Raw genomic sequence first — 16,854 nt, 5'->3', positions numbered from 1 at the left:
TTGGTCCTTTGCACATTTTTCCCCAATAAAGTGCTTTGTGGGAAAGGTAAAATGTGATAGTTTGGGCTCCAAAGAGAAGAAATCACTACAAAAGAAGAGGGTCAGAAGACCAATTGACCAGTTGGTGGAGTCTTGCATACATATGGGAAAGCAAGGATCCCACAGAAACCTCTCCTGTTCCACTGGATCTGGTGCCTGTGCTCCAAGCTCTCTCAGCTTAAGCTTGCAACTCAACAAGCAGGGCATTCTTGGTGAAGGCACCGCATCTACGAAACTCCCTCCCTCCTGTAAAAGCAGCAGTGGTGCATGCAGGGGGGCGAGAACAGGGCTCTCCTGGATACTATTGCCATTACCGGCAAGTTGGGGGGGGATTGAACAATGGTTTTCTACAAAGATTGCAACTCTGACCATTGCAGAGAGGGTCATTGGTTACATTCCCCCCCCCCCCCGAAAGTTCATGTCTGAATCCAGAATCAAGTTGATGAAGGTTGGGGTTCTTATTAAGTGATTAACGGCAAAGCAGTCTTTCTCTTCTTTCCCCTCCTCCTTCAGAAGCATTCGGTATGAAAATGTAATTTAAAACTGGAATTACATGAGTTTCAAACAGATGGCAGAATGTATGCTTGTTCTTCCTAGCCTATTTTGATACTTCCAGTGTGCCATTAAAAAATAGGAATAGTTTAAAGCAAGAAAAAGAAAAAGAAAAAAGATTAAAGACAATGGATAGAATCTTTAGACTGGAATTTTAAAAGAACATAGCAATTCATGGGGGGGGGGGGTGGAATAATTTGCCATACTTTAATGAACAGTATCCCGGATGCTTAAGGCAAGTCTGCCGATAGGTTTCCGTAGGAAATTAGCAGAGCAAATATAATGACCTTGAAATTTCACTTTAAAATGTCCCAAATATTTTGCAATTTGGCTTTGAAGCAGTAATTACATTAAAAACAAAAGACTGTGATAGCTTGTGTTGTAGTACATCCAGACAGGTCAGGTACTGTACATAGCTGAAAAAGGAAAGTGGCAGAATTAATTGGGTGGTATTTGTTTGCATTTGAATAAAGCAGACAGTGTCCCCGGGGGGAAATCCTGGTCAAAGTTTACTGAACAAGCCAGTCTGCAACTTGAGCAGAAAGAAACAGAGGGTTTTGCCTTTTGATGAGCCCTATTCAGAGCTGGACTAGATTCAGCTTAACTTTCACAGGAAAACTTTCTCACAGCTAAATAACCTATCTGAGAATGCATCCTCAGTGAAGATCACACCACCGTCCCTGGCTCCTAGGCTTACCAGACGTCCCCGGTTCCTAGGGAAAGTCCCTGGATTCACCAATCTGTCCCCAGACAAAATCTGTCCCCGGAATGTCCCCGGATTTTAATTAATGTCCCCTGATTTATGCCTGGGGACTTGCTGTGAAGCAACCTGGTGGGTGCCATGGCACTGAGCAGCACCCAAGGTCCCGGCCACGTCAAAGTTCCAACCAGCCAATCTGCTGGCTGGGGGGGGGGGCTATTTAAACTGAGGCGCGAGCCAAAGAGCTTCCTTCTGGCTCGCTTCCTCGATGAACGCTCACCCCAAAATTGCGCAGAGCCGCCCGCAGCAGAAGAGCAAGTGAGGCTCTTCTTCTGCGGGCTCTGCACACCCAAGTTGGGGGGGGGAGGGCAAGCGAGATGTTGAAAAAGAGAGGCCTAGAAAAGAGCTGTACTGCGTTGCAAGACACACAGAGAGAGATGGAGCCTTGTGTGTGTATTTTTATGCGTGTTTTCCCAAGACCAGCGAGCGCCTTTACTCGATCTCTCTCTCCCCCCCTAACCTCTTTTTGGGGGGTGTTTGTGTGTTTGTAGATGGGCTTCTCCACCTGCCTTGTGTCGAGGTGCACGCCCGACAACTTTGAGGTTCCCCCTCCCTAAAAAAGGTCAAGAACCCTTTCCTAAAATAATAAAGCATGATTTTTTAAAAAAAAAAAAGGTGTCCCCAGATTCCTTGAAAAAAATCTGGTAACCATATCCTAGGTAACACCTTGACTTTCCCCTTCTTGCTAGCTGACTTACTGACCCATAAGTTACCCACTGAATGCTCTCTGCTGCTGCAGGTCCAGCAATTCAACGTTATGTTAACCTGCGTGAGATACATATATTGCTTTCAGTATTGTACAGTAATGCCCTCCATTTGATTATGCTCTTTGAAAGGTTGAAAATGTAGATGAATCCCTTCCATGCTGGTATGCCATTATTAGGACCATCAGATTTGGCTAAGTAATGGCATCACTAAGGATTATTAGAGTGAAGGCTACTTAGTTATATATTTGTTATTTTATCTCACTCTTCAGACTAGTGGCGTAGCGTGGGTTGTCAGCACCCGGGGCAAGGCAAGTAATTTGCGCCCCCTAACCCGTGGATTTTAGCACTCGAGTGCGAGCGCTTGGCCCCCCCCCCCCAGATGTTGCGCCCGGTGCAGCCGGCACCCCCCACGCTACGCCACTGCTTCAGACTAGCATTTTGTACCAGCCTGAAATAATCAAAAATTTAAGCAAAGCATCCCTCTCTCTCTATAACTCTGCAGAACTTAGTTCCAATAGTATCAAGTTTGCTTCCATAAAAAGCTGCATTGAGAGGGAAACAGAAATAAAGTCTGACCAATTTAAATCCCAGTGGAATTTTTAACACTCCATATGTTAGGCAATGTTCCTCTTAAATGTTTTAAAATAACATTGAGCTCATAAGCAACTTCTAGGCTTTCTTTCACCTGGAAGAGATGGCAGCTAAGAAGAACTTTTGATCAATAGTTCTGTGCTGATGACAATGTACTTTGGAAGGGCTTGGGCGGATTTCTTAATACTCTGCAGCAGTTCCAGAAGGTCTCGAAAAGCGACTTGCCCAAGCGAATCTATTTGTCAAATCTTGTCAAAATTATAGTTCTGGAGGCAGAGCCTTGTGGCCTTCCTGCCTTGGACGCCTAGACTGCCAACCCTACAATAGTTCTGGCAGTGAACAAGTACACCGCTTCCTTTGTTCATTTAATTTCAACCATTTGTATGCTGTTTAATCACAGTATGATTAAACAGCATGCAGGGGACCCAATACAATAATGAATCAAAATTATAAAATCAGAATTAATTCAGTTAAAAAGTCTAAAAGTATTTATTTATGTTTGTAATCTTTGGTTAAGGCTGATCGTCGAAGAATTGATGCTTTTGAATTGTGGTGCTGGAGGAGACTCTTGAGAGTCCCATGGACTGCAAGAAGGTCAAACGTATCCATTCTGAAGGAAATCAGCTCAGCCCTGAGTGCTCACTGGAAGGACAGATCGTGAAGCTGAGGCTCCAATATTTTGGCCAGCTCCTGAGAAGAGAAGACTCCCTGGAAAACACCCTGATGTTGGGAAAGATGGAGGGCACAAGGAGAAGGGGACGACAGAGGACGAGATGGTTGGACAGTGTTCTCGAAGCTACAAACATGAGTCTGACCAAACTGCAGGAGGCAGTGGAAGACAGGAGTGCCTGGCATGCTCTGGTCCAGGGGGTCACGAAGAGTCGGACACGACTAAACGACTAAACAACAACAACAACAAGTGGCAGAAGTTCAAAGGGGGTGCTGTGTGCCCTCAACTGGAAGGGAGTTCCACAGATGCGGGCCCATGACACTCAATGGCTTGCTCTTGAACCTTCTTGGCATAGAAGGGAGAGGTGGATGCATAAATGGGGTAGAGAAAGCAAAGGTAAAATGCCAATTTTTGTTGAAATTATTTTTTATGGGGGATTTACTATGCCTTGGAATTTGCCATTATTGCACATTACCAGCTGCTAAAGACAAACACAAAGGGGTGTTTTCCTCCCTTCGATCTCTGCTTGTGTGCTCTCCTGAGGCATCTGGCAGATCGTTATGGGCTGGACGGGCGTTTGGCTAATTGACTGTGGCAGCGCTTATTAGCTATGGCCAGAAACAGAATTCTGAGTGAGATGGACAATGTTTGTAGAGCAGATTTGCCAGTGAAGAGAATATATCGCAATTAACTCTTGATCTCCTTAAAAAATTACGGAAGCGTTGCCATCAAGGATTTTCACCTTTTAACTCTACTTTATGTTGCAAATAGTCTGGCTGCAATCCAGCCCACAACCATCACACTTCAATCCCATTGAAATCAATGGGACTTAAGCACAGGCAACTGTGAGCTGGATTGAAGCCATGATTCGAAACACTTCAGTTCTGCATTTCCTTTTTCATTATGATAGATAATAATTTCTCTCTTGATGAACAGAAACTGAAACTCCATTAGGGGGGGAAAAGACGCCACAAGTAACTTTCAAGGCATTTAATCAAAAACTACTGGTATTACATGAGGAAGATAAAATGTGCATTTGTTGAAGTGTTGTTGGTTATATACTGGTTTTGACTTTTCTTTAAAATACAAGACTTCAGGAAAGTTGAATAGTTTATAAGTATTCTTTTTTTAAAAAAATTAACCAAAACAACTAGCCGCCTTCCCACCCCAGTTGCAACACTTTCAGCATTAATTGAATATTTTAAGTTGTGCATTATTTTCATTGCAAGTTTTACACAACTCTAAAAAGTGTGGCTAGCTCACATCACAACAATCAGTATTCTTTGATTCTTGGGATATTTTGCCACATTATGCTGAGGCAAACTTCAGCGACAGGAAGCCTAGGGACATCACAGCAACCATATGGATTTAGCTGCATGACACTTGGGTTCACAGAGTTCTTGAATTCGAAGGGACCCTGAGGATCATCTAGTCCAGAGCTTTCCAAACTGTGTGTCACGACACATTAGTGTGTCAGCTGCTCCTTCTGGGGCCAGGAAGGGCTTAGTTTACCCTCCAGTTTGTTAGGGAAACTGAATTACAGTGGTACCTCGGGTTAAGAACTTAATTTGTTCTGGAGGTCTGTTCTTAAACTGAAACTGTTCTTAAGCTGAGGTACCACTTTAGCTAATGGGACCTCCTGCTGCTGCCACCGCCACATGATTTCTGTTCTCATCCTGAAGCAAAGTTCTTAACCCGAGGTACTATTTCTGGGTTAGCGGAGTCTGTAACCTGAAGCGTCTGCATAGCTGTCAAGTGTCCCTTATTTGAAGGTACAGTCCCTTATTCCAGCACCGTGTCCCACTGCTGTCCCTTATTGATGGATGTCCCTTAAATTTCAAAGGAAGCAGCTCCTCTCCCTCCCTGCCTGCCGGCCAGGGGAGAGGGAGGCTCCAACTGTGTTGCTTGGCTGTGTTGCTCACCCAATAAGAAGTCTAAGAATGACTGGGGGGTGGAGCTTGCATGCCTTGTGTGTGGCTAGTTAATGCAAGCTGAGGGGTTTTTTGAATGCTGGACGCCATTTTGTTGCACGTGCTGCCGCAAACTTTGCAGTGCAAAGCCAGGCCGGGGAGCCATCTTAAGTTGAGGCTGCATAGGCCTTGTGGTGCATGTGATTCAGATTCTATTCAGTTGAACCTCTGGTTACAAAGTTGGTTGGACAGTGTTCTCGAAGCTACCCAGCATGAGTTTGACCAGACTGCAGGAGGACAGGAAGACTGGAGTGCCTGGAACAGGTGAGGCTGCAGGTCCCTTATTTTGGCTGCTGGTCCCTTATTTTCAAATCTGTAAGTTGACAGCTATGCGTCTGTAACCTGAAACATCAGTAACCCGAGGTACCACTGTACTGTGTCACAAAATGATGGATGTCTAAAAAGTGTGTCACCAACATGAAAAGTCTGCACAGTTCTGATCTAACCCGACCGCCTGCAATGCAGGAATATGCAGCCCTCCTGCAAGTTTGACATTGTCAACACCACGCTGTAACCGACTGAGCCATCCAGGCTGATGTGTTCCTTGAGCAGATGTGTTTCTTGTATCATGCTTTACCATTGTAGATGTACACATAAAGCAAGTCTATGGGTTTTTGTTTTTTTTAAAAAAAGTACTGTGTGAACTGGCTTTGTACAGACTTTCTGTGGTTTCCTGCTTTCTCTCACATGACACAAGATTGGCTTTGTTATGAAAATACATGTTGGTTTTGTCCAGCCTCACATGGTTCAGGCAGGCTTAATTTGAAAGTGCCTTTTGTGGGAATATTCAGGGATGCAGGAGAGAATATATTGCTTGATTATATCCTTTCCTACTTGTGTTAACAAATTCTACAATTTAGCAGAGTAACATTCCCCTTTTTAAACTTGCACAGCGGATGCGTTTGCTCAGGCTCGCTAAAGCCTCTAAAATACGTTTCGTTGGCAATTTTCCCCTTAGTCCCTCATAAAAGATAGACACGACACAGTCTTCTATAAAAGTATAAAAAAGAGTTTACTCACACACATTCTGTTCACAGATAGATCCCAGAAGGCAGACTTAAGTTACAAAAGTAATATACACCTGGAAACTATCCCATATGGAGACAGCTCCCTTGTCCTCTCTTGGCTGGAAGCCATCTTAGTCTAAGCAGATGTTGCTCCTTCGACGAATGTGGTTAGAGAGAGAGAGATGGCTGACCAGTCCTGCTCTTTTGTTACCTGGGCAGGTGAGGTCACGCCCACCTTTAGTCACATGCAGAGGAAGTCTGTCCCAGCCTAGAAGGAACAGGAAATTCCGACTGGCTGGTCCAGACATCCCCTTTTATGTCCACTCTAGGGATGTTGTACTTGACTGCTCTTGTGTTTCACATCCCACACCTTTAGACACAGATTTGTTCAATTCATCTTTTTTTAAAAAAACAACAACATCCCCCCTCACAAAGAAGCAGACCTGCTTTTGCAGCTTTTAAAAACAGATTCTAACTTCCTAACTTTACAACTCTCCTACTCAACCTATTTTTCCACAGCTGCAAGTGTGTGTGTGTGTGTGTGTGTGTGTGTGTGTGTGTGCACATATGGAATAGGAAAGTTACTGTTGGGTGAGGGGAGGAGGGGAAAAATAAAAGAGATTTGATCAAGATAATATAGGCAACATTGGCTTTTGCATGCATATCTGACTAGGTCATGCAAATCAGCCTTGGCCTGTCACACATAGCGCTGGATTGGTGCCACTGTGTGAACGGCATAAGATAATGTATTATCTTTAATATCTCTCAGAGATTTAATCTTCCTTAATTTTGAATACATAGGTTATGCCATCTCTGAGCAATAACATTAATGAGGTGGATATAATTCATCTCTTTGGGGCTTTTGTATACATATATAAAAAGTAAAACAAATAATTTTGTATGGGATCTGCACACTCATCAGCTACAAAAACAAACAGTAAAATATATTGGATATGAATAATAATTTCAAAAGTTCCAGGACAAGTATTGCCATGTATGGTTTTTTTGCTCTGTTGCTTGTTTTTTTAATGTTAATAGTGAAACTTGACTGAATATCTTCACAGGAAACTTACTCCATTTTAAAATATGGAACAGATTCACTCTTGTGTTATTGTAGGCAATGTGCCCAACTACAATGAGCTGAACTTGGTTCACCGCTGTTAGTTAATTAATCATTGCGCATTAGTTTGTTACAATACAAATGTGGGGAAGTCCCACCATCCCTGGCTATTGGACTTACTTGCTGGGGCTGATGGGAATTATAGTCCAGCAACATCTGTCAGACCAAAGGGTCCCAACTCTGAAGATGGGGGTGTTGTAAAGCTGAACACACAAAAACAGGACAGCAGTCGTTCTACCCCATGCTTTAATTGTTGCATTCCACTGCTTTTTCTTTACAGCAAAACCAGATACAAAAACAAAATCAGTTTGCCATCTGAACATGTATAGTTCCACATTTTAAATTCATTTAACTCATCATTATTGTTATGTACTGAAGTTCTCACCCTGGGCCAGCAGGGGGATACTGTAGATAGTTATGCAAATGAAGGATCGAAAGTGACGTTCAGTGATTGGCTAGTTACAGAAAATGGTTACTGTTGCATTCTAGTAGAGCTCTATATAAGCAGGCTGACTGAGCTCCTCAGTTCAGTTCTGTTCCAGTTTACAAATAAAGAGCTGCCTTGGAAGAATCACTGTGTCGTCTGATATGTTCGCCCACAACTTAACAATTATTTTATTCACTTCCTGCCTCGGACCGATCACCAGCTATCAGCTGAACCTACCCTGCACGGTTGTTGTGGAGATATTGAAGGAAATATGGAACAGCAGCAAATGGGGACTTAGTGCTTGCCTTATAGCCATGAAACTTAGCTTCCTTTAACCAAAGTACAGTGGTACCTCGGGTTAAGTACTTAATTCGTTACGGAGGTCCATACTTAACCTGAAACTGTTCTTAACCTGAAGCACCCCTTTAGCTAATGGGGCCTCCTGCTGCTGCCGCGCCGCTGGAGCACAATTTCTGTTCTCATCCTGAAGCAAAGTTCTTAAACCGAAGCACTATTTCTGGGTTAGCGGAGTCTGTAACCTGAAGCGTATGTAACCTGAAGCATATGTAACCCGAGGTACCGCTGTAATGCATCTTTGTAACCCAATAAATTGTTTTTGTTCCTGAGTATGTGTCAGAATAGATAATTGCTAAGCGGCAAAAAAAATATATTTACAGCCTTTATCTGGGGAGTGAAGAAATCAGGGTGGAACAAAGCACATGGACATAACTAGTGAATAATGGAGGAATAGTCTTCCCTTTTGTAAAAAAAATATTACGAGTCAGCTGTTTAACTCATTTAAGAACTTAGTTCCATTCAAATAAAGAATTATGGACCAGTACAATGTATCAACAGAACTTAGAAATATATTGTGGAATTATAATTGGTATGATAAAGAAATAATTAAATCAAACCCATGCCCAAAAATATCCACTCAATGAATAAGTACAGAAGGAAATTAAGATCAGGATTGGTACCTATTAACAGCAGTGAGTTTCAAACAAGAAACAGCAGATCAAATACCTCTGCTTAGCATGCAATCCCAGAACAGTAATAATCTAATTGTACTAAGGAAATGTTTTTTAGGGGGTATTATTAAATCCTATGAACAGATAAGTAATGAAATGGTGCAGTTTCATCTCTCCTCTTTAATACGTTCAAATAAGAGTACCCATTTGGTAAGGGAGCATAAACAAATTATATTATTATGAGCATGAATAGAACCATAAATATGTGCCAAGATATTTGAGGGAATATCCATAATATTCCAGATGAAGTTTAGAAATGGGTTTGAAAACATCACATAACACAACAAAGTCTTAATAGACTAGTTTTCCACTGGTATTGGATACCTGCATGACTTCATCATGTACACAGCAGATCAGAAAGCAATTCTTGGTGACATGAACATGGGAGCTCACCCTGTCGTGTGGATTCACACGACATTCCAATTGGCAAGCCCAAGAGGCTCGGTGGTTTAGACCACAGCGCCACAGTGTCCCCATAACTATAAATATAAAACACATAACTATGATCTGACCATAGAGCCACTGGCTATATTGTTTGGCTACATTAATGATATGGTCTTGCCCTCGCTTTCCAGCTACTAAGGAAAGGACCGAGGGAAACTCATGGCACATGCCACATGGCTGATAATAGAGAAGTAGCATAAGCTTCCCCAACTTGTGTGGTCAGCCAATCAAAGCCCTGTAGTGAGTTCTGTAGTGAGCCCTACTCTTCACAGCTCCTGCCCTATTTTTGTATACCTGTGCAGGCAACAAAAACAGAGTGATCCACCTGGTGACACAGTTCTCTGTTAGCTGGTAGTGAGTGGTGTTGTACAGCTTTCAAATTGTTACGTCTGCCATCATTTGGCAAAATTCTGAAATGCCAGCCAGCAATTCATTTTGGAGCTATAATTTCTGTCTGTGTTTTTTGGTTTGTCTTTTTAAAAAATCTGAATGGCCATTGGCATAAACATAGTGAGCATTTCTACACCGTAAGCAGTTATAATTCTTCTGCCAATGATAGAGCTTTCAAAGGTTCACCCCCCCCATCCCCCAGATTGATGGCAACCCCAATTCTCAGTACCCTCGCCAAACTACAGCTCCCAGGATTTTGGGAGAGAGGGGGGAGAGCCAGGACAGTTAAATTGGTGTGAAACCAATATAAACATGCACCTCCAGGCACTGGCAGAGGAAGAGGGAGCGGGGGTAGCACACCTGGCTCCTCTACCCCCACACTGGGCACCAGGCCCTTGCGGGTGGTGCACCACACCCCCAGGACACACACCAGCCACGCCTACGCCTGCTCTCCGCCCCCAGTGCCGGAGCATGAAGCTCCCCCACTGCCTCCAGGGGGTGAAGTCAAACCACTGCGTTTTCAGCACTGAAGTGTCCTCCTTGCGGTGCAAGTCTGGGCAGTGTGTAGAGAGGTGTGTAGACAAGACCCCTTTCTCAGTCTCACTTATGTGGTCCAAAGCAAAGCAGAGCAATATGTTTGGCACCAGCTTGGCTGCAGGAGTTGCCGGAAGGAGGCACCATGGATGCCTTGGATGATGGACTCAAGGGCATCCTGATCAAATTTGCAGATGACACCAAACTGGGAGGGGTGGCTAACACCCCAGAGGACAGGATCACACTTCAAAACGACCTTGACAGATTAGAGAACTGGGCCAAAACAAACAAGATGAATTTTAACAGGGAGAAATGTAAAGTATTGCACTTGGGCAAAAAAAGGAGAGGCACAAATACAAGATGGGTGACACCTGGCTTGAGAGCAGTACATGTGAAAAGGATCTAGGAGTCTTGGTTGACCACAAACTTGACATGAGCCAACAGTGTGACGCGGCAGCTAAAAAAGCCAATGCAATTCTGGGCTGCATCAATAGGAGTATAGCATCTAGATCAAGGTAAGTAATAGTGCCACTGTATTCTGCTGTGGTCAGACCTCACCTGGAGTACTGTGTCCAGTTCTGGGCACCACAGTTCAAGAAGGACACTGACAAACTGGAACGTGTCCAGAGGAGGGCAACCAAAATGGTCAAAGGCCTGGAAACAATGCCTTATGAGGAACGGCTAAGGGAGCTGGGCATGTTTAGCCTGGAGAAGAGGAGATTAAGGGGTGATATGATAGCCATGTTCAAATATATAAAAGGATGTCACATAGAGGAGGGAGAAAGGTTGTTTTCTGCTGCTCCAGAGAAGCGGACATGGAGCAATGGATCCAAACTACAAGAAAGAAGATTCCACCTAAACATTAGGAAGAACTTCCTGGCAGTAAGAGCTGTTCGACAGTGGAATTTGCTGCCAAGGAGTGTGGTGGAGTCTCCTTCTTTGGAGGTCTTTAAGCAGAGGCTTGACAACCATATGTCAGGAGTGCTCTGATGGTGTTTCCTGCTTGGCAGGCGGTTGGACTCGATGGCCCTTGTGGTCTCTTCCAACTCTATGATTCTATGATTCTATGACCATTCAACCCCACTCCGGATTTGTGTAGGGTTTACTCCTCAGCTTTTTTTCCTCCCAAATATATCCTGCAAGGCAGCAGAGGGTTAGTATCAGAGTTTTCCTTCTCCTAGATGGACCACCTTCTCAGGTGGACGAGTCCCACCTGTCCCTCATTTTCTTCTATGGCACATGCAGTAACCGCCTTCTTGACCATTGGACGCACTATTAGTCTTGTCTGCTCAATCCGTCAGAGCCTGTCTTTGCATGCAAGGGAAGTCCCTGACTCACCAAGGGTTTGAGACCCATTGGCTACCCTTCACCTGCCAATCGAAGTTTCTTCCCAGGTTGTGGCCACTTGCATGCTGAAAGCTTCTAGGAGCCACAGGGCGGGGACCAAAGGTGGACAAACTACCCCAGAAGCAGTGTGACATGTTCCCCACCAGAGGTACTACCCCTTCCCCTAACACCCCATACAATCCCAAAACTAAAAGGCTTGCTGCAATTTTGGTGCTGCTGCAATTTGTTCGTGCCAGCTGTTTTGAAAACAATTGCCTGTGTGCATAAGCAACCTCCGCCTTGAATTTTCTCAGATAGAAGAGTCACTTGGTAGTGATGAATAATTCAAGCCACTCTACTACCAACCAACTTTGATAAGTATAACCCAGTGTCAGCCAGACCACTAAGGACTGATCTGGAATGTCAGCACCTAGTGGAATTCACTCGTTTTTATGCTGAAGCATTTGCTTGAACAAAACATTCCCCTGCTTGAGTTAACCAGTGTGTATGCTAGACGGAAATGCTAGACAACAAAAATTAGATTCTTGATGGAGTCCCCAGGAAGGGAGAAAAAGGGTACCAAAGCCCTTTGGATGTAGAGGGATGAGAGAGCAGCAGTGAACCAAGTTAAGCCTGCAGCCTCTACACTTGTTGGATTGCGAACAAGGGTCAGGGGGATGATTCCCCCCCCCCTTTATTGTTAGCTTTAGAACATCATCTCAGGGTTGCCACCTTTTAACTTGGCAAATTATCATGCACTTCTGCAATGGAGCAAAATGAGTGGGACATAAACAGACTCAGTGGATAATGCTGAATGAAATCTACCATTGATCTGACCTGCTATAAAGCAGCTTTAGAGGTTCCAGCAACCTACTTCTTTCTCTCCGCAGAACCCTTTCTTATTTGAGTTCCGAATCAAGAGGAGACATGTGTGCTCACCCACACAGGCTTACAATCCAATCCCCCTTAATATCTTTGCACCAAACAGAGAAAGGTTGGGAGTGGCAGGGACACTGGGACATGCCCTCACGTGTCCCTGCCAAATAGGGGTTTTGAATTCAATGGTTCGGGTCCTTCTCCTGGTCTGGAGGGTGGGACCTGAAACAATGGATTCAAGTTACGAGAAACACCAGGAAGAACTTTCTGAGAGTAAGAGCTGTTCAACAGTGGAATGGTCTCCCTCGGAGGTTGTGGACTCTCCATCTTTGGAGGTTTTTATGCAGAGATTGGATGCCCATCTGTCTTGGACGCTTCAGTTAAGATTCCTGCATTGCAGGAGTTTGGACTAGAGGACCCTTGGGGTCTCTTCCAACTCTACCATGCTATGATTCTATGATTCCATTAGTGGCACACACCTGTGTTTTGCTATGTGCAGTTGGAGCCAATAATTAGAGGTCCTTAGACCAGTCCCCCGAATTACACAGTTTGACCCACAGTGCAAAGCTCAAACTCCCCCCACCCCCAAAAAACTTCCCAATGTGCACCTGTGTTTCATTTGAAAGCCCTTTCTGTCAAACCTTCATTTTTCACTGGGGTGGAGGGCTCGTTTATGATAGCGCTCCATTTTCCCCTTCCTTTGCAGGGGCTCCTTTTAAATTTGCCCTCAGTTATATGTGGTCAGAAAGCACAAATAGAAAATGTTGCAGGAGCCATAGGTTATGGTGATTATTCATTAGTATTTTGCCATACATTAAGTACGTGTCTGTGTCCTTTCCGCATTAACAGAAATCAAGCAAAGGTAGAGACCCACCCCCAAATCAATCCAAATTACATCCTTATTTTTTTAAAAAAGCACAAGACAGAGGTTTCCAGTATCATAATTTTATTTAATGTGATGGTCTGCTACATGCCACTGGTCAGGGGGTGTACAATAAAAATCGAGAGGTTCTTAAGTCACATGCACTGTATTGGCTTTAGTTCTCCTGAAGCTGTGTGCAATACGTAATTTAAATTAGTTATAATTGCCCTGGAAGTGGGTGGTGTTGGAAAGTAAAAAGATAGCTGTTTTGAAGTTGGTTGGTTAATGATCAAGCGTTACATAAATTTTATGTCTTTGCTTAGTTAGTCTCACTGCCCTTATCCTAGGGGGTCTGCAAACTTTTTCAGCAGGGGGTCAGGCCACTGTCCCTCAGACCTTGTGGGAGGCCAGACTATATTTTGGGGGGGAAATGAACAATTTTCGCCCACCCGCAGAGGCCTAAAGATGCTTCACTTTACCTGTCCCAGTTGTCATTCCAATAGCCACAATTGGGCTTCTCCAGCCAGCCAGGCACCATGGCGGGGTTGGAGGCTGCGCTGGCCGGCGAAGACAGAAGCAGTAGCCCCGGCAGAGGAGCCATGGATGGAGGTAGGGGAACCGGGGCGTCGTCGGAGCTTTTACCCACCACCTGCTGCTGCCCAAGAGGCATCGCGGAGAAGAACGGAGCCGCCTGCCAACGCACAAGTGGCGGCCGCGGCTGCTTAGATGTGGGTGAACATATCAGATGACACAGCAATTCTTCAAACAGTTCTTGTTTATTCACAGGCCAGAACAGAACTGAGCTGAAGGGTTCAGCCAACCTGCTTATATAGAGCTCCACTACAATGCAACAGTAACAACTTTCTGTAACTATCCAATCACTGAACGTCACTTTCAATCCCTTATTTGCATATGTGGACCTGAGTGAAAACTATCTACAATATCCCCCTGCTGGCCCAGGGTGAGAACTTCAGTACATAACAGCGGCCACTGCAATAACCTACCTGAATGGGAGGAATGCAGGAGGCAGGCAGGCAGGCAGGCAGGCGGCAGTGGCAAAGAAAGCGTACAAGGAAGTGGCGCAGAAAAGGGGCTCGAAGAGGGAAGGAAGAGCAGACTGAGGGAGAGGGAGCAGGAGGAGAACACAGCAGCAGCTGGCATCACATGCCCCCTTCACAGCGCCGCCCTACTGAGGCAGGCAGGCAGGCGAGCCGACTCCTGCCGCCGACAGCGCCCAGCGTGGGAAAAGATTGCTCCATCCCTGAGGAGAAAAGTGCCGCCGTGTGAGGGAGAGAGAGGGAGAGGGAAAGAACATGCACGCTGGCGATCCACACTCTGGCGATCCACATGTCGATTCCCGGACCGTCCGCAGGCCGGATTTAGAAGACAACTGGGCCTGATCTGGCCCATGGGCCTTAGTTTGCCAACCCATGCCTTATCCCCTCTCCCCATTTTGGCCCTAGTTTTAATGTTAAGTTTGCATTTCATTTATATGTTTGTTCTGTGTCTATCTTGATTAGCATTTGAGGGGGGAAATGCATGCACGCACATGTGTGCCAGTTAGTCTTGTCGGTGCACAAGCAGCCCACATACTGTGAGTGTATAATTTCTGAAGCTTAGCACTGGCATGAGACATGCCCATAGCAGCCATGGTGCCACCCAAGGCAGAGGTGCTGGCAGTAGCAGCACCACCACTGGCCACCCACTAGCTCACCCCTAGTCAGACTACTCCATCCTAGTACTTGCTTGTGGTGATGGGCAGCAAAAATGGCATCCCAAAAGGCTTATGCTTTCCAGCACCGTCACCACACATGGTGGTATGTGCCAGCTGTTGGTAATCCTTACCAAGAGGTTGAAGATTTGAGCAATATGTGAGAAAGTTTTGCAGGTGTTGCATCCCAACAATGTTCCAGCTTAAGCACACATCCTCAGATTTAAGAGGAAGCAGTGTGGTTAGACCAGTCTTTGTCATCAAGTGTTATTCCCCAGTTTCCCTCCCAGACTTTTAAAAGGTCACTTAACTTAAATCTCCACCATCGAGGTCTAGTAATATAGTATATAATGAAGAAATTAAACCTGATTAGAGGCTGCTGAAATCATGTTTTCAAAAGCTGTGAGTGAGGGGCAGACATGCTAAACGAAATCATTAAATTTGCCACCATTGAAACCAACACTGGCAGTTGAATCCCCAGCTCAGAAACAGGTCTACCATTAATATATTAAAAAATCATGTAGGTGAAGGAAAAAAACTTTCTAACACCACGATTGCCAGGGTTCAAGCCTTTGTTTGCTATAGAATTGTGGATGAAAATATTATGGTTGCAATGAGGAGTAATAAGTGTAATACCTCTACATATCCAACTAATAAGTAAAGAGCTACTGAAAGATTTTTCTTGCATTGGTTTTACAGTAAAACACTAATTAGGAGACCATTTACGGAAATATTTTCTATTTGCACCCATGTCTTTATTTTATTGTCTAAACTAATAAATATTAAATGATGAAGCTGGTTGGTCTCGCTGAAAGTCTGGAATCCCTCACCCACCTTTTTTCATTTGTATGTAAAGTAAGTTCATTTTCAGTATTGACTTTTCCCCATTAAAAATAAAATGGTCCAATTCTCTTTGCCAAATTTTAAATTGTTTGTGGGAGATCCATCCTGTGTGAAAAAGAAAAGTTAACTTAGGCAATGTGTTCATTTTTACAGCAGCTATATGCACTGTTGGAGGCAGATGCAATTTCCTTCAGCAATTGAGATCAGACCTTATCATGTTCCAAACGTGTCTATAATTTGCAAGGAATAAATTATTTATGGTCCTTTCACTTTCACTTTTTTATGTTATCTTTTGAAAAAAAGCAAGCTTTAGAAATTTGATGTGGTTAATTCCTACAAATTCCATGCACCTATGTGAAGAAACAAAGAATTATGACCTTCTTGGTTTCCCAGTGCAAATCTATGGAAGGATCATATATTTGGATTTCCAAATATTCACTGGGATTTTCTAGGCTGGAATCAGATCAGATCAGGTCTGAATTGATCCAAACTGAATTGGGGCCTGATCCAAAACACCAAATTGGGGGACAGGGGACTTACACAGCCCTAAAATTAGTATACTCCCAATTGTATCAACTGCAAAGTAGCAAACTAGAATAGGTATGGTTTATGAAAATATGGCACAATTTCATTCTCCTATTTACCCATGCAGCCTCTCTTTATAAAATGGTCAACTGTACTGATTTGTGAGAATATCTCATGGAGCCCATGCAATGAGAAGGTTGTGGAGAAAAGGTAGAAGCAAACACTTTTGTATCTGCTATCAAGCATTTGAGTTCAATGTCTACCTGTACTAAATTAGCTTCAGCAACATGGGCTTATTTACGGGAAGAAAATTCACATGCAAAATTTTCAAGATGAGTCAGTCAATTTTTTAAAAAAATCTCTAGGGTAACTAAGTATTACATGAATAAGAACTATGGGGAAAGACCTATGGAGAAATTATCTCTGCATATGTTTCTCAGTAAAGCTGGAAAAGTGTATGTATGGTATATCC

At 44.0% G+C, this 16,854-nt stretch overlaps 1 long non-coding RNA gene across 1 annotated transcript in view; it reads left to right on the top strand.

Annotated features, from left to right (window-relative positions):
• The window catches only part of LOC310830318, a 34,601-nt gene extending 18,099 nt beyond the window's left edge, over positions 1-16,502 (top strand). The window contains exons 2-3 of the long non-coding RNA XR_014557579.1: positions 14,090-15,154; positions 15,243-16,502. This is a non-coding gene — a long non-coding RNA (uncharacterized lncRNA). The remainder of the gene's footprint in view (positions 1-14,089; positions 15,155-15,242) is intronic.
• The last annotated feature ends 352 nt before the right edge of the window (positions 16,503-16,854 follow it).

Source organism: Podarcis gaigeae, assembly GCF_964106915.1.
Source record: "Podarcis gaigeae genome assembly, chromosome: 13".
NCBI classification, from domain to species: Eukaryota; Metazoa; Chordata; class Lepidosauria; order Squamata; family Lacertidae; genus Podarcis; species Podarcis gaigeae.
The sequence above is the reverse complement of the archived record's forward strand: the minus strand, read 5'-3'. Positions and strand labels throughout refer to the sequence as shown.